The following is a 19,448-nucleotide window of genomic DNA, read 5'->3' on the forward strand; positions in this document are numbered from 1 at the left end:
GCAGTTCAGAATGACAGTAAAAATTCTGTGCAACAAGTATACCCAGATGGCACGCAATATTTTTAAAAATGGGGTTCTGCTTTTCCTCCTTTGTGTCAGTGGCTGCAATTGAAGAGTGTCGCCTTGTGGGCTCTGCACATGCCCATGGAATCAGGAAGCACAGAACTGTAGTTGGGAGGAACCCCGAGGATTATCTAGTCCATAAATAAGAGGCTAGGGAGAACAAAGGGATAGAGAAGCATTTTCTCCTTTGTTTGTTTGTTGAAAATATGTAGTGGGTAAAATTTCAGTTCTAAGTAGAAAATGCAAGACTTTTACAGTGGAAAACATGCTGATTACTGTATTGAGGTTGATCAGCTCTTGATTTTCCAGGATGGATTAATTCTTTTGAGCACAACAGCTTCCCTGTCCTCCTTCCGTGGTCTTGTGCTTTCTGAGGGGTGTTCTTTGCAGGCTTGAGGATTAATGTAGGGCATCAACTAATGATAGGAAAATGCCTTAACAAGATTGAAAGGAAAGAGAGTAGTCAGATCAAGGCTTGTGGCAATCTTGCTAAACAAAAGAGATCAGTTTTCTCCCCCTTTTCTTTAAAAGCAAGTGAGGATTTGGGTTTTCATGATAATGGGTAACTGAATCCTAGCAGAAAGTGTATACTATCTTTTACAAAAATTAGATAGAAAGGTATGAATCCATTATTTAATTGAATTGTACACTGTGCCTTTTGGTAACTGTTGACTTGCTGTGGGCTTTTTAAAAATGCCATTATAAAGAAATATTTCTAAATTATTTCCCTTCACTAACAATTATTCTTTAAAAGCAAAATCAGTCTGAAGCTGACTGAAAACTGGTTTTGTTTTGTTTTGAAATATGTTAAATATTCCTTAAAATGCTTCTAATTTTGTCATTCTGGCATGGTAGGTTCCACAATATAAATGCAACTTACATGAAATTCAATATTTGGATCCAAGTGGAAGATTGTAAATTCAGAATTTCACGAAGCACAATAACTGCAAAACATCTTGGGGCAAAATAAGACGAACAGTCTCTGCAGTGCTGTCCAAGGTTCTGATAAAATGCTTCTCTGAAGAGTATTTTTGTCCTTGAAAGGCTTAAAATATTAGAAAATATTTGGGGAAAACAATGGAGTTTTTTTGTTTGCTTTTTTGCAGTTTCTTTACATTATGACACAATAGTATTGCATATCTGTTTTGGTCAGCACTTTATTGGCATTACCTGTAGAAATTTCTATCAGACAATCAATTTATGAAAGCTTTCTTTGGGTGGCTGTGGCTTTAATTAAAATTGCTTATACAGAAGGATAAGTTCCTCTTTCCTCCACATTAAATTTAAAACTAAAAAGAACTTTTGCCCCCCCCCCCCCAAGGTATGAACTTTTAAAAAGTCAAACTCACTTTAGAATGCTGACATGATCTTCAGGGTTTTTCTTTATACTGAGAGTCCAACATTTGTATTGAACTTTTCCACGGATCTTTAGGAACTCTTATCAAAACAAGGTAAAACAACATTTTCAAGTTTACTGACATGCAATATCAGGCAAACGATAATTAAAGAGGAAATGAAAACAAACACACATTTCCCCCATGCTTACTTCTCCTTCCTCTGTTTCTCCTCTGCGAATTTCACGCTGCAAGTTCTTAGGAGCAAGGAGCTGTGCTCTTGTACTCTACAGCACTAGGCACATAGATGACACTGCGTATTTATTATCTCAGTTTCAACTGTGAGCCCAAAGAGACTTTTCAACGCAACAGCAAAAATGCATATCAATACATCAGTATGCTAACAGTCTAATGCTAATTCATTTCAAAGCATAATGCAACAATCCAAATAGTTTATTTTGATAATTGGGTATTTTAACATTTTTAATTCATTATAAAACAAACGGAATCAAATGTTATATCAGAGTCCTAGGACAAGGTTGGGTGGTGGTGCAATCATCAATAATATGTTACCTTGATATTTGAGAGTCTATGGAAACATATATAAATTTGCCTGATGGCATAGGGCAAGTTCTTTTTACCTTTTTATTTTATTGCCAAATATATTACAGACCAGTTCTCTCCATGTTTTTCCACAAACAACAAAAGATATCCTGTGCTCTTAAGCTACAAACATGCATAGAGTTATTTAACCATGAAATCTAGATCATTTCAGTTAAAAAAGTAAACACATTTGTTCTCTCCATGAAACCCACCCCCATCTGTTCTGGGGGTTCCCAACACTTCAGAGCATATTCATAGAGCCTGGGGGCACACAGGTAGGGGAGGGGGGGGGAGTCCTGCAAATGTTGGATACAGGCCTGTGGGTGGGGAAGTTTAAGTTTTACTCAGAGTAGACCTAGTAAAATGAATGGATCCAACTTAGTTGTGTTTTTTAATTTCAGTGGGTTGATTCTGAGCAAAATTAGCTGAATAGCACCACTGACTCTTAATTCCATATTGGACCAACATGAAACTGCTGCCAAATATTCTAATATTTTGTTTTCTGCTCTGCAGCAGATAAAGGACAGCAAAGCTACTTCCATTATTATGAACACTAAATTGGTGTACTAAATGAATCATACCAAAGTGGAGTTGGACAACTGTGGCAAAACGTCCTTTTCAGGAGTAGTAATTAGTGTATCAGCCTAACCTGAGGTTACCCCCTCACATCACAATAAACCTGATCCTTCCACTGAATTAATTAATAAACACTGTTAGTACTAACAGACATTAGCCTCCTAAAGCTAAGCATTCTTAGGTCTCCTTGATTTCAGTGGCCAAGGCTTAAGCAAATACTTAACTTCCCATTGGTATCACAAGAATCTGACAAAGCTTGCCTTAGGCTAGATTCCACTCAACTTTTGTGTGGGTCTCTGCCTGATACATATTTATTGCAAATGTGTATCCTTTCACTCTAGAGTAGACTTGCAGCAGTCCGTGGGTTAAAACTCGTATTTTGACACAAGAACAAGCTCTCATTTAGACATTTTTCTCTCTCCCTCTGCCCCCTGTTTGGGATCTTAGGCTTTCTAGTTCAGCTTTTGTGGAGGCTGCAAAACAGGTGCTCGCTCTACAGAGAACCTTATTCTGTAGTTTCGACTGGAGCTAGTGGCCTTCTGAACTCCCCTTTGCTACCTCCTTCCCCCTCAATAATTTTTTATGAATGATAGCTTTTCAACACCCTGGGAAAAGCTTGTTGGGAAAAGCAGCTCTTCACAGGGTGCAGTCAAATCCTACACATTTCATCAAGGGGATCTTATGAAAGGAGTAATACTGTGTGCTTACAGGTATGACGTATTCTTGGGGCCCATCGCCTCCCCCCCCCTTCTTCTTTTATGAACACTTCTAAATATGCTCCTTTTTATTATTATTAATTCCAATCGGCTGGCTAGTTCTTTCTGTCTCTGCATGTGCTTCTCAATTAAAGTCTTGTTTGTTTAAAAACTTGAGGCTTGTTTAGCAGATCCCCTGGGGAGACTGCAGGAATAGGTGACAAAATAGAAACCCCAGAATCCAGAGGGTTGCATTGACAAGTCTGTTCTTTGGTTAGCAAAGGGCAGTGACACCTCTGAGAGGAAGTCTGGAATGCTTTGACAAGCCCTGAGCACTCCTGGTTACTGGTCCCAGCCTGTCTTTTCTCTCTCTCTTTGCTGGAGTGGACATGTGCATTCTTTGTCTCTTTTGCCTTGTCCTTAAAAAGAAAAAAGTTGCATCTTAGAACCTTCTTGAATTCCGTGTAGCAGAAAAAAGACCCAACCCACCATGAAGTGCTGTGGGGGCATTTTGCTTCACAAACTGATCCACTCCCCTCACAAAGAAGTCAGACTTTGTATTAAATATGGTCCCATGAAGCAGTAAGTACTTCAGAATTATGGAACGGAGGCCTTTGGGCCCAAGGTGGAAATTGCACGAAGAAGGGAAATGATGATGATGATTTTATTATATTGAATTTATATACCACCCTTCATCAGAAGATCACTGGGCGGTTTGCATCAAACAACACAAAAATACATACCATAACAACAAACAAACAAACAAACAAAAGCAATAACACTGCCACACACAGTTTAAAAAGCCTGGGAGAAGAGGAATGTTTTTGCCTGGTGCCTAAATATATGTAACGAAGGCACCAGGGGAAATGTTTCAAGAATGTATTTATTTGTTAATTACAATAATTTAAAACAACAATACCAATTACAAATGATTGAAACTAGCAAAACAGTTAGTAGCCAGCATGAAAACTAAGATTTAGAAGGTATTGGGAAATAGAAATGTCTTCACCTGGTGCAGAAAAACACCATAATCTCCATTAGACAAGCCTCTCTGGGGTGAGCATTTTAAAGCCTGCGTGCCACAACTGAAAAGACCCTGTGCCTAGGCAATACCTGGAAGGTGAAACCTAGAGATGGGCCTCTAAGGATTATATTAATACAGGGAAAGGTTCACATGGGAGAAGGTGGTTCTTTAAAGTCGCAAAATGTTTGGGCATGAAAGGTGAGCTAGCAATTTCAGCTGTGCTCAGAAACTTTTTCGAGACACGTGAAATGTGTTCCAGTTGGCCAGGCCCAGTCAGTATCTACTCAGGATCCAGATAAATTCTTTTGTGTGTTGAATCTAGACTCCATTCCTGGCTTACACTTGTAAACATGGATTCTAATCCACTTTAGAATCTGATTTGGAAGACGATTACTTGGAAGTAAGCCCTGTGGAGGCTTTTCTGAAAGCACCAAGATTATTAGCAGTTAGTTCAAATTATAGCTGCTATCTAAGATACTTTCAGTGATCAACCTTTTGGCACAGAGTACACTGAGTCAAACTTGGATTGGTCAAGGAATGGTTCTGGGTTTGTTCAGTTAAGACACAGTGGGTGAAAAAATTAAAACATCTAAAAACAATCTCAGTACAGATGCAAACTGGGAAAGATCTCAACTTAAAAGGCTTGTTGGTAGAGAAAGGTCTTTTGCAAGCAAATAAGCTCCAAACCCCAATAGAGACAATACCTGACTAATATGTATGGTGTAGTGGTAAAAGTGTTTGATGAGGGCCTGGGAAACCAGGGTTCAAATTCCCTGGCATGAAACTCACTGAGTGACCTTGGGCAGTCACTGCCTCTCAGCCTAACCTACCTCACAGAAGCAGTGTGAGGAGTAATTAGGGAGGAATAGAACCACGCATGTCCCCTTGAGTTCCTTTGAGGAAAAGTGATATATAAATGCAGTAAATAAATATAAATAAATAAATATCCAAGGGGGGAGGGCGGATTCCAAAGGGTAGTTGCCACAGTTCTAAAGGTCTGATTCCTATATTGTGCAGAATGCACCTCCTGATTAAGATGGTATCTGCCAGAGGCTCTCACCTAAAGATTATTGTGGCTCATTAAGAATATTTTAAAAATATTTTATGGTGAATAGATCTCTAATACAAGATGTTTTTGTTCTGTTTTTAATACCCTGAAGACAATAGGAATACAAATAACACCTTAAAATATTTGGATGCGCCACAGTATCTGATCTGTGATTGGCACTGATCTGGGGCACATTAAAAAATAGCTTTAGACCTTTTTAATGGCCATGCTGCTGAAATTCCAGGATGTCACTGCTCAGACAGTTCAACAATGAGTTAGGCTCAGGAGTTGTACAAAAATCCCTGCTGCTATCTAATCAGCAGCAATCTGCTGTGGTTCACCTTTCTTCTCCTTCGCTGAATAGGTTTACTGTGTTAGGCTGTAGGAACAGAGCCAATAACAAGCTGTAATGGTCCAACTTTGTTTGCTGCACTCATTAAGCTTCTCAGCGACATCTTGATAATATGTCAGATTTTGTACTACAAAAACAATGTAATTTAACATTGATCGTAAGAGCTTTCAATACATTACAAGGCATTTTGCTGCCTATATTCTGCCCTATTTTCCTAATGCTGCAGACTTTGTTGCCAAAATCATCAATCTTTTTTTAAAAGGTGATAGAACAGACTGCAGAAATTGTTGAGGCATCTCTTTATTATTAGCTGCAGCCAGCAAAATTCTTGCAAGGATCTTAGCAAACTGTTTCCTAACTATATCCGAGGCTACCCTTCCTGAATCCCAAAATAGTTTTTGACCTTCTAGGGTGAAAGTGGATATAATTTTCACTGCTCAACAGCTTCAAGAAAAATGCAGAGAGCAAAACCAACCTCTTTATATGGCATTTATTGACCTGACCAAGGCTTTCAAAACTGTAAATTGCACTGCTTTGCGGACTGTCCTTCTGAAAATTGGCTGCCCAGATAAATTTGTGAACATCCTTTGGCTCCCCCACGATAATATGGCAGTAACAATCGCGGATAACAATGGCTCTCAAAGTGAACCATTCACAGTGGGATCAGGCATTAAACAGGGTTGTGTTATCACACCAACTCTATGTATTATCTTCATCGCCATGAGCCTACACATTATTGAAGGGGAACTCCCCACCAGAGTAGAAATCATATATCGAACAGATGGAAAGCTCTTCAAGCTGAGAAGGCTGAAAGCAAAGAGTAAGGTTACCGTAACTTCCGTCATAGAGCTTCAGTATGCTGATGACAATGTAGCGTGCGCACACTCAGAGGATGACCTCCACACCATCCTAAACATCTTTGCAGAAGCTTACAAAAAGCTTGGCCTATCACTCAACATCCAAAAAACCAAAGTGCTGCACCAGCAAGTACAAAATAACCCCTCTGTAGCACCACAAATCCAACTTAAAGGTGTACTGGAAAAAGCAAAGATCACCAGTGTCTAAGCAATGATTCTTCAACATCAACTTCATTTGACTGGTCATGGTGTTTGGATGCCTGATTATCGTCTTCCAAAGCAACTACTCTATTCTCAAGAATGGAAAGCGAAATACCGGTGGACAACAAAAGAGGTTTAAAGATGCTCTCAAGGCAAATCTCAAAAAATGTAGTAGAAATATTGATAACTTGGAAACACTGGTCTACAAGTGCTCCATTTGGAAAACAGCCTTTACCAAAGGTGTCATGGACTTTGAAGAAGCACGAACTCAGGGCGAAAAGGAGAAATGAGCTCAGAGGAAAGCACATTTGGCAAACCCTCACCGTGATCAATTCCTGGCCCGAAACCTATGTCCCCACTGTGGAAGGACGTGTGGATCGAGAATTGACCTCCACTGTCACTTATGGACTCATTGCTAAGATCGTGTTCATGGAAGACAATCTTACTTGGCTATGAGTGATCACCAAAGAAGAAAGAGAAGAAGAGGCAGATGAATTAAATGAAAAAGTGCAAGAGTAGACCTCAGCCCAATTTAAAAGCTTAGCAACTTAAAATCTAGACTGTAAGTTACAAAAAGGTACAAAAAGTCTGCTGAGATCTCCTCTTTCTCCCAGATTTTTTTGATGAGCTTGTGAAGTTGTTGTGTAAGTTCAATTCCACCCACTTTGAAGACTTCGGCAGGTATCCCATCAGCTTCACTGGCTTTGTTGTTTTTCATTTGGTTAACAGCTGTACACAACTCTCCCAGATTTGGAGATACTGCAAGCTCCCCTCTAATTTGTTTTTGTGGGATTTGTGAGAGGATCTCAGCAGCTATGGGGGAGTTGCAGTTAAGGAGATGCCGTTAATGTTCTTTCCAGAGCAATGCAATAGCTTCTCTATCTTTTACAGTGGTACCTTGGTTCCCAAACTTAATCCGTTCCAGAAGTCCATACCAAAACCAAGGCACGTTTTCCCATAGAAAATAATGCAAAACAGATTAATCCGTTCCAGACTTTCAAAAACAGCCCCTAAAACAGCAATTTAAAATGAATTTTACTAACAAGACAATTATCCATAAAATGAAAGGAATAATCAATGTACTGTAATATAAAACAAATAAGACAGTACTGTAGATGATAAAAAATTAACTTAATTTTTTTCTTACCTGCAATGATGATAGTCATCAGCTTTTGTCCATTTCCACAGTCACACAATCAATCAGTAGCTCAACTGGGTTCCAGTCACAAAAACAAGTCACAAAAATGAAGTCACAAGCCAGAGTCCCATAAAACGAAGAGCAAGCACAGTCACAAAAACAAAAAAGTCACACAAACAAAAACACAAAAATTAGCAAAAACAAAAGCACCAAATATCACATCAGAACACTGCAATGGAAGCTCAGGAGCGCATTTGGTTTCCAAAGCAAAGTTTGCAAACCGGAACACTGACTTCCGGGTTTGCAGTCTTCGATTTCCAAGTTGATCAGGAACTAAGCTGTTTGAAAACCATGGTACCACTGTAGAAGTGTGGCACTAACTATTGAGCATATGCCATGATTTTTGGCCCATTAATGACATGAGTGTTGGCTAAATGCTGGATCTCTTGAGCTTTTTTTCTTTTTCTTTTATCCCCCAGGAGTTCTTTATTTCCCTGGTTCTTCTTTGAACCTGAGCCTTAGTGTTGGAACAGGTTTTTTTCCTTAGTGGCGCAGTTTCTATCTCTGCCAGATCTGAAAGGCCTTCCTTTTCTTGTCGATAATGCCTTCAATCTCACTGTCATTCTCATCAAACCAGTCCTGGTGCTTCTTGGTTTGGTATCCAGTAGTTTGTTCGCAGGCTGCAATAATGGATGTTTCTAGCTTGGTCCAGTGTTCCTCGATGTTATCAGGGAATGCTAAAAGCAGGTGGTCCTTAAGAGTCACTTGGAAGCAATTCTGCTTTATGGGATCTTGAAGGGCTTGAGTGTTCATTCTGCACCTTGGTTTCCTTCCTTGAAACCTGAGTTGAGATATAATATCAATAGCCATCATGTAACGTATTAATTGGTGATCTGTCCAGCAGTCGTTTACACTCGTACATCATGGCGATGTTTGGCTTGGATTATTCTTGCACTTTTCTTTTAATTCATCTGCACACTTAAATCAGGATATGCTATTTTCTGTCCTCTCTTTTGTGTTGCATGGGGGACCTGATTCACATACAGTATACTGGATCCAGAAAATAATAGAATCATAGAATTGTAAGCAACCCTGAGGATCATTTAGTCGAACACCCTACAAGGCAGGAATATGCAGCCATCCCATATGGGGATCAAACTGTGACCTTGACGTTATCCGCACCACACTCTAACCAACTGAGCTATCCAACTGGTACCATAGTAGAGAATGAATGAACAAGGCATTAGTTAGGGATAAAATTGCACTGAGGAACATTAGTTTGGTTCTGAGCAAAGACAACTGAATTCTGTGAAGATTTCTGCTATGATGTCTCACAGTTAATTTGACAGCCATCAGATTGCACCAGGTGGCCAGGATATAAAACGACCATGTCAGAAAGGAAGCCTGAATGGAACGCTTCTTTCTGATGTGCAGTTTTCTCACTGACCTCCTTACCTGCCTTTGGAATGGCACAGTCCAGCAACAAATGCACTGTATTGCTCTGCTTTTAATGTACCCTGGTGTCCTGAGCACACCCAGCCCCCCAGCCCCAAGGAGGACACGCAATTGGAAGTTTAGTTCTTTGCTGCCAAAGCACTCCATTACATCAGCTCCTGAGGTGCAAGAATCACATGCACCACTCCTGCAGGTTAGCTAGCTGGGCACCTCCTTCTTCAGACTTGTGCTCTGACCCCAGACAGTTGGAGCCAGAGCACGACCACACCCCCTTCAGCATGCTTAAACTCCCTCTGGTGTGGTGCATGCAAGCAACCAGCGACTTTTTCTGTGCAGCATCTCCAGCTGCTCTTCTCACTTTAAGCTCCTCCTTGTCCTTGGAGACAGCGGGAGAGAGGATGGAGGAGATTCTAAAGACTGGACTCTCCCTGGGACTGTCTCTTCCCCGTTTGTGCCTTCCTGCATCTCTTCCTCTGCCTGTTCCCCCATCTCTGACTGCCTGGCCTCTTCCTCTTTCCTCTGCCTCAGGGGTGGTGCAGAACCCCACAAATCACTGGCCCTAGATCATCCTCCTGCCCCCTGCCTCCTCTGCCCCCCCCGGACTCCTGCCTGTCCCTGACATCTGGCCTTCAGGGTGGGGCTAGCCATGATTACTTCCCAGTGGCATTACATATCCAGTCTCCAAAAATAAATTATTATTTTCAGTCTGGAGGACTGCCTGTCACATGGTTGCTATTGAAAAACATTTTATGACTGCAAAACTTGGTTCCTGGAGAACACATGGCTTTCCTCCGCCAGACGGAAAGTTCCTTCTGGTGGTTACACCAAAGTTGTTTCATACTCCTACGGACACCACAAGTTTTTGGGTATGGGAGAAGATGATGGAACCCAGATTGGAGGAGCGAAAGGGATGCTTCAGAGAGTTTGGACATGTTGGGGGTATTTTTTGGGTGTTTTGTGTCCCTGAATTTCAATGAATGTCTTTAAGACTCAAGACATGTTTCCAATAAAGTGGTTTGGGTATTCTTTTGTTTTTGTTCCACATGTTTGTGTTGTTTAGTTTGTCTTTGTTTATGCTGAAGCTAAGTTAGGGTGACCAGATATTTTTCTTTTCAAAATGCCTTCTGCAATTTCCCTCATGACATTGTGGGGAATGCCAGAAGGCTTTACCAGCTGGAAATGTAGGTCATGCTGGGGACAGGAGTTTCTCAAGGGCGTAGGCAAGTCTGGGTAAAGAGGAGGAGGAGGATGTGGAACCTGCTGTGGAGGCCAGGTTGGAGATGCTGGTTGGTTCACTTTCTGACCTTCCCTTGGCCTTTCTTTGGTCTGCCAGACACTGCATTTATTACTTAATTTTGCACATTTACCTTTCTGTTTAAGTCCATGCAAAACAGCAGCAGTAGCAGCAGCAATACATGCCGGTTCTGAATCTATCATGGATGTGGCAGTTTACATACCAAGTCTACAGGAATTCCTAAATGCACTTTCCACATTCATCTGCCATATTGCAAGGGCCTCCCAGAGGCCTGGTGGTGTGGTTACAATCCACACGACCCAGCATTCCCACACTGGAGGAGCATTTCAACATGAAGCCCAAAGCACAGGGCTGCAAATTTCAGTGGCAGCCTTGAAGAAGATAGCTTGTCCACCCAAACAGGGCCAAAGAGCAAATTGCCTGTTGCTACCAAGTGAAAACAGAGGAGAAATAGAAGTTCAAACCCAAGTTTCCCATCTCCAAAACCAACATCAGGCTGCCTCTGCTCAGCTGTGAAGCTCATGGGATGGCACTGGGCACATTGCTGTCTCTGTACCTGACACCAGTGTGGCGTAATGGTTTGACTATGACATGGGAGACCAGGATTCAAATCCCCACTGAGCCATGAAACTCAGCTTGGGCCAGCCACCATCTCTTCGCCTAACCTACCTCACAAGGTTGTTGTGAGGATGAAATGGGGAGGAGAAGAATCATGTATATTACCTTGAGCTCCCCTGAAGAAAAAGGTGGTACTGTATGTAAATGTAACAACAACAACAACAACAACAACAACAACAACAACTGAATGGTGAAGAGGTATTTCAAACAGAAGATTGGGTTGAGAGTATTGTGTTGGATCCACAGCCAGTTAGCAATTATTTTAAGTTGGCATAACAGTTCTATTGAAATGAATAGCTAACTTCCCATTGATGAAAATGTAACTAGCTTGCTCTGGCCCCAACTTATTGTTATTTCCCTGGCAAATTGCCATATTGTGGCTAGAGTTTCTATCCCCCGTTTGCTGCCTGCTATTCTAGGATTGGTTTTGTTTGTTTGTTTGTTTACATAGAGGAACATTTTAAAAATAATGATTCCCCTACTTGCAATCTGAAGTGGTAACAATCCATTCTACACACATGGGGCCATCTAATTTCCATCTCCTTCTGCTGTTGGAAACTGGAGGTGAAAGCTAACACCTGTGGCAGTTAACAATATGCTATTTGGACACAGTGGATGGTGTTCAGCTAAGTTTTGCTTAGACTAGAGTCATCAAAATTTGTGGACCTAACTTAGGCTACTATAAGTAAGGCACCACCCTTTCTGTCCCACATCAAGCAATTTTTAAGTTCCATTTATTATTATCATGAAATATTTTCATGAAGTTCTTAATCACTGAAATCAAACCAATAAGACTTAAGAATACTTAGCTTTCACTGGATGATACCCATAGTTTACTATGGTAGCCTCTAACTATAAAGATACTCATGCGATAGTTTGTAAAAGATATACAACACATTGCTTCATCCTAAGCCTTTGTATTGTTCACCCAAGAGGCAATACGTTTTCATCTGGGAAACTACAAATAATGAAAGTTATAACTCCAACCGATGCATGGGGGCAGAAAATGTGACAAATCTCAGCCCATTGTACAGTGGGTATCTCAGGATAAACTACATCACATCTTTGGCATGGCAAACACCACAATTACACAGGAATTTGCTGTTATCTTCCATCCAGGTATGCAGAGGGCATAGATTGAAATCTAAGCTCTGCAAAAAGCCTGTCTGAATGGGGGGAAATGTAAGTTCCTTAAATATTGGGATCTATTGTTCTCCTTTTAAAGCAAGCCATACCATCTGGAGAAATGTGTAGCTTTAATGAAGTTCATAGAATTATAGAATTGTATAGTTGGAAGGAATCCAGAGGGATCCAAAGATCATCTAGTCCACCCACTGCAATGCAGAAATCATAGATTTATATCTATGATTTACTGCATAGAGGGGATGGGGTGGGGGTTGCCCTAGGGCTCAATGGAGCCTTCTGCTGCCTTTCTGCTTCCTTGGTCGGCCAACAGAAGAAGCAGGAAAGCAATGGCTGAAGACGGAGATGGAAGGAAAGAGTTAGACTGAATCATGTTTGTTTGTGTGTTTAAAAATCTCACTTGTAAAAGCACTTTGCCCTCGCAAACGAGTGTACAAGACTTTAAAACAAGAAAATACAATGACAAAACACCTGCACACAAAAGCCAAGCAGCAAGTGAATTTTTTTCCAAATACAGCACAATTCAGCCAAATGTAGACTCACATAAACATGTATTACGAGGGTTTTTTAAGCACCTTGTGCTAATCATTTCCTATATACTCAGTCAGGGGTGCCAACTTGAATTAAATATTGGGGGGACCCTGGTAAGCCCCACCCCACATAATTGTTCACATGACGCAATGCACACACAACATTAGAAGGGCAATGTCCACCAACTTTTTTGGGGGGTAGCCCCTTTTAATATTTTATTGGCGGGGCTGAGGGCCCCTTGGCCCCTGGGAGTTGGCTCCTACGTGCACTGTAGTGCCCACTTGGATCCGGACCAGAACACAGATTGTGCCCCAGTGGCATAGGATGGGTTGCCAGCGTCTAGGGCGGCATGGAGGGGGTGGGTTTGGAGGGAGGGAAATGGACAGAGTACGCATACTACCCCCCAACCCCCCCCCACAACAATATGTATGGTTAAACCCAATATTTAAGAAATTATGGACCATAGGAACATGCAACTTTGGCCACATCATGCAGCAATTGACATTTTTCTCCCTCAGGAGAAATGCTGAGAGGAGTGTCATCTTTTAGGAGCCCAGCCAGTGCGCCTCAGAGTTATCATTTTTATCATTTGAGGCTGCTGGTTCGTTTCTCCAGATGTGCCATCTGGCACATTAAGCAATTCTTTTCTTAGAAAAAGAACCTATGGTTTTGCCATGTAATGCAAAACACCAATGGAATCACTACACAAGCAAAATACCAGTAATGGTATAGCGGTTCAGCCACAAACGATGGCATGCTAATTTGTTTGATTTTTTCCCAGTGTGTCATCTGTAGTACTAGATTTTCTACCCAGGTTGTGGAGTTCATCATTTGGCAACAAATCTTAAAAGTACACTTTCCTACTTTTTGCGTTACAGCTAAGGATATTGATAATGATGTGCTAATGATTCAGTTTCAGGATTCTGTCCACAAATAACGGCAACTACAGTGGTACCCCAGGTTACAAACACCTCGGGATACAGACTCCCCTAACCCAGAAGTAGTACCTTGGATTAAGAACTTTACCTCAGGATCAGAACAGAAATCGTGTGGCGGCACGGCGGCAGCAGGAGGCCCCATTAGCTAAAGTTTCAGGTTAAGAACGGACCTCTGGAATGAATTAAGTTTGTAACCAGAGGTACCACTGTACATTTTTCAGATTAGGAATTTGCTTAATTTTGTTTGCTTCCTTAGTGTTTCATCCCAGATGTATCCCTTCCTAGTTTTAGCAAATGCTCTCAGCTGATGTGATGCCATGTAGTGAGACCCCACAGGTCTGGACAATGCCCAACAGAGCCTCACATGAACTGCAAGTGTGCATCTTGGAACAAGATACAGAATCCTACAGCATGTGGAACAGATTTTCAAGCCAATGTGGAAATTGCTGTCGAAAGAAAGTATGGGAAATCAATGCTCTAAAACAGGGGTCAGCAAACTAAGGTCCGGGGGCTGGATCAGGCCCAATTGCCTTCAGGATCCGGCCCACGGACTGTCCGTTGATTGGCGTGGGGATTCTGTTTGTTCGGGCTGCACCATTTTTTCTCCTGTGCCATTCCATTCCCCCCCATCACACACACCACAGCGGCACCTCCTCCCTCCCTCCTCCTGGCTTCTCCCCGCCCTGCCTAGAAGAGGAAGGGGGCTGTGCTGAGCTGGCTGAGCACCACTTTACACAGCCTCTCCCCGGAGCCAGCACTTTTGCACAGCTCATCTTCCCCCTGCCACTGCCCTGGTGCTCCTGTGGGCCAGAGAGCGGAGCAGACAAGCTCCCTCTGTCTACCCACGAGAAGCAGCAGCAGCGGTGGTGGTGGTGGCAGCCCCTGGGAAGGTAGGCACAGTGGCTGGGGCTGTGGGGTGGGGAGGAGGACTACTTGCCCCTTTATCCTCTTCTTCCAGCCCCCCCCCTCCCCGTGCTGCTTCTCTGGCCCACCACTTCTTCTTCTTCTTCTTCTTCTTCTTCTTCTTCTTCTTCTTCTTCTTCCTCGTAGCCTAGTAAGATTGCCTTCTATAAACACGGTTTTAACAGTGAGTCTGTAAGTGACTGTGGAGGCCAATTCTGGATCCACACATCCTTCCACAGTGGGGACATTGGTTTCCAGGCGGGAGTTGATCACGGTGTGGATTTGCAAGGCGTGCCTTCCCCTTAGCATGTTTCTCCCTTGCATCCTGAGTTTGAGTGTCTTCAAAGCCCATGACACCTTTGGCAAAGGCTGTTCTCCAATTGGAGCTCTCACAGGCCACTGTTTCCCAGTTGTCAGTGTTTATACTACATTTTTTTAGATTTGCCTTGAGACAATCTTTAAACCTCTTTTGTTGACCACCAGCATTACACTTTCCATTTTTAAGTTTGAAATAGAGTAGTTGCTTTGGAAGACGATCACCAGGCATCTGCACAACATGATCCGTTCAACAAAGTTGATGTTGAAGAATCATTGCTTCAACACTGGTGATCTTTGCTTCTTCCAGTACACTGATATTAGTTCGCCTGTCTTTCCAAGTGATGTGTAAAAATTTTCGGAGACACCGTTGATGGAATCTTTCGAGGAGTTGGAGATGGCGTTTATAAGTGGTCCATGTTTCACAAGCATATAGTAAAGTTGGTAGTACAATAGCTTTGTAAACAAGCAGTTTGGTTTCCCTGTGAATGTCCCGGTCCTCAAACACTCTTCAATCGGGAGAAAGCTGCATTGCAGAGCTCAAGCGATGCTGAATTTCGGCATCAGTGTTGGCCCTTGTGGAAAGATAACTTCCTAGGTAGGAGAAGTGATCGGCATTTTCCAATGTTACACCACTGAGTTGGATTTGTGGCACTGCAGAGGGGTTATTTTGTACTTGCTGGTGCAGCACTTTGGTTTTTTGGATGTTGAGTGATAGGCCAAGCTTTTTGTAAGCTTCTGCAAAGATATTTAGGATGGTGTGGAGGTCATCCTCTGAGCGTGCACACACTACGTTGTCATCAGCATACTGAAGCTCTATGACGGAAGTTACGGTAACCTTACTCTTTGCTTTCAGCCTGCTCAGCTTGAAGAGCTTTCCATCTGTTCGATATATGAGAGAAGAAAGGGAAGCTCCCCGATGAGGGGCCTGCCCCTGTCTGTGTAAGACAAGGATTAAGATCCATCTTTGAGAGAGGGCTTTGGGTTTTCATCTCTCTTTTTTCTCTTTTGTTTTATTTTTATTTAGATGACTTTTTGTTGTATTGCATGATGAAAAGTTTCAATAAAATCTGTTGGGGTTGGGGGAAGAGCTCTTACCAAAAGAAAAAAAGGGGAAAAGAAACTAGATGGTGCAATCTGCAAAGCACCTTCATGGAAAACAGGTGTGTAGGAGCCAAAATTTCTGCTTCACTGGTGTATCCATGGATCCCTCCAGTTTGATTAACTCTGCTGCTATGTGTTAATAATGCTGGGGTGTGGCAATGAGGTATTTGTATTTATTGAGCTGCTTTCTGTTTTCCCATGAGTTAATGGCACACAGAAGGGTGGGAGTGAGCGAGTGTGAACTCTCTCTCAGTCTCCATTATCTCATCCCAAGAGTATGGCTATGCCCATATCTGAAACCCCAGGAGGTGAGGGACAAACACTTCATTATTTTCTCTTTGGGCCTCAAGGGTTATCAAAAAACACCAAAAAGTTCTGAAAGGAGATTAAGCCCTGTTCTTTTTCAGGCCTCCTCTGTGGAGTGAACCAAAGAGCCACTGCTGTGTCCCTTTTAATAGCAGAGAAATCAAGGACAACAGTGAGAAAATGGGGATTATGGCATACCAGAGTTCCAAGAGGAAAAAGGCACCACCATGATTGCTTACTCCCAAGAATGTAGTTGTCACAGGTCTTGCTATGCTGGTTAGCTTGTGTGGGAAAGAAGCAAAAGTTTAATGGTCATCAGTTCTGTAAATTGTTAAATTTTACGTGTGGACATGCTGGACATTCATTTTATTAATTGACTTTCTACCTGGAACCATTATGCATTAGTTGGCAAGAAATCTGTGCTGGTGGTGGATGACAAATTGCCCTGTTAACACTGAACACAGAAGAGATGCAAATTTATTAACAATTATGGCTGAGTTGGCCACCCTTTTTGGTTGCCCAGCACTGGTTTTAAATACATAGTACTTAGTTGAAATGAACCTGGTGGTGGTTTCATGAGAAACTTCATCGGAATTCAAGGAGGCTGCATTCACTGATTGAGGGAAGGATTTTGAAAAGACTAAGAAATTATTGTTGTGAATTTATATAGCACAATCAGTGTGCATATTGCTTTATAGAACAGAAGACAACAGGTCTTTGTTCCAAGGAATTTACCATCTAAACCAGGCTTCCTCAACCACGGCTCTGTTTTGAGACTACAGTTGCCATCATCCCTGACCACTGGTCCTGCTAGCTAGGGATCATGGAAGTTGTAGGCCAAAACATCTGGAGGTCTGAGGTTGAAGATGCCTGGTTTAAACCATGACAAAGGGGAAACAGAGGGAGGGGGGAACTGAGGCAGGGGTAGCAATCTGCTGTTCTTTCAGTTGCATACAGCTAGGCTGAGTTATACAGTAAGGTATGGGATGAGGTAGTTGTGCCAAAGGTGATTTTTGAGAAGGGTGTCATCATGCAGATAATCTGGGAGGCAGTTCCAAGTATAGAGGAGAGAGTATGGAGTCTTTTAAGGGAACAGGAGATCTTCCCATAATAGAAGCTGATGGAGGGGAGGAATGAAGAGCTGTGTGGAGAGATGGGGAGGGAAGGCTATAGAGTTGGCCCTAGGACTCTATAGTGGACAGGAAGTATGGGGATTTTGCGAGGGTGGTGAATCATTTCTGCAGTACAGTGAGGGATAGACATGATGAATCCCAGGTGAGACACTGGAAACTGCAAGAGAAAATTGCAGTTGTCTAAATGAGAGATGCCCAAGGCTTGAAGATGACAGAGAAGAATGGCCATGTGATTTCAGTACTGTAAAAGGAGAAGTAGCATAAGCAAATAATAAAAATACATTGACACAACATATCTGCAAAGAAAGTGACCTGTATTTCTATGTGTTTTCCCATTCCAAGGAAAGTGTTTCACTCTGCTGTACATCATTCTCTCAAATGGCAATGTCTGGTCGTGCTTCACTCTGCCAGGGATGAGTCTGTGTGTTCAATGAATCTTTAGAGGCTTCAGATGTTACAGCAGAACGTGGACGATGGCTGCACAGCTGACTGGGGCATTTCTTCCTCTGTTTCTACTATAGCATATTGTTAAAGGAGGACCTTGCACATCTTTCCTATAGCAGTTGTCTCTCATTTATAAAATTTTCTTCCCCTTTATTGTTTAGCAAATGCCTGTGAAAATGTCTCTTGGCATCCCCTTTTGGATCTTTGGGCCAGTTAACTTGAGTAGTTATGAATATTCAGTTCAGCTCTGGTGATGAATGAAACCTCTCAAAGCAAGAGTTAAGGTAAAAGACAGTGGGAGAAGACTTGTGAAAAACATCCTAATGAACTGATTTGAGCATGCGGCTAAATTTGATTAGACACTTTTGTCCAAAGACACCCGGAGGTGTGACCTCACTAGATATTGATTCACATAAGCCAACTTGGCTGTCACTGTACAACCCTCTTTTGGAATTGCTTTCTGCCTGGGTGCATGGAAACAATGCCTATCCACCACAGTAGTTCCACCACAGTCGGTCTCATTTCCTCCACATGATATACAGAGTTGTGTCTCATTTGTTGCCTTTATTTATTAATAAAGGCCAATTGAAATCCATCCAGTTGGGCTGAGACAATCCTCTACTATTTGGCGTGGGGGTGGCAGTTGGCATTTCTACAATCTTAAACTGCTTAGCATTTGATCTCTGTAACAGCGTTTCCTGGAAGACAACATTTCTGCCATGCATCTAGTGCATAAATTGAATTGGGAAGAGGGTTTCTAGGAAACCAAAGCAATTTGGGAAATCATATAAAGTGAGGGAGGTGAGAATAGGCAAAAGGCGTGCGGGGGGGGGATCCTGATCTCAGGCGAATGTGAGAGCAAGTTGGAGACTTCGTTCTAATAAAAAGTTTGAATAATTCGTTTGGAGTTGTGGGCGTGTGTTTTCCCTCCTCCATCTGGAGGTTGAGCTTAATGGGACACTTCCTGATTTGTCACACTACTTTGCCATGATATTTGATCTAGCAAACTGTAGTTTGAGCAAACCAAACCAGAGTTCCAAACACAATTCCATCCTGGTTAGCAATTCTCATTTGGAGGATTGCTCAAACCACAGTTTTCTGGGGCAGGTGTCATGGCAAGCTGGTTTGACAAACCAGGAAGCAACAGAGGAGGAGAACATGCACATACACTCATTCTCCATGTTTTCAACCATGGCTGAGGATAGAACATAGCAGCCACAATACTATATATTGTAAACCTGCTGGTCAGTTTGTAAGCTGGAAAATTGTGAAATTACAATGTATCTACTGGGTGAAATTCTTCAAATTCTACCTTGTAATTCCCTTTGGCTTCCAGTGATTGGATCTAAACAAAATTAGATAGAAGCATGTTGCATGTCACACAGAGCTGACATCATTCCCCCCCCCCCCCA

This window comes from Podarcis pityusensis (assembly GCF_964106645.2).
Source record: "Podarcis pityusensis genome assembly, chromosome: 5".
Taxonomy (NCBI): Eukaryota; Metazoa; Chordata; class Lepidosauria; order Squamata; family Lacertidae; genus Podarcis; species Podarcis pityusensis.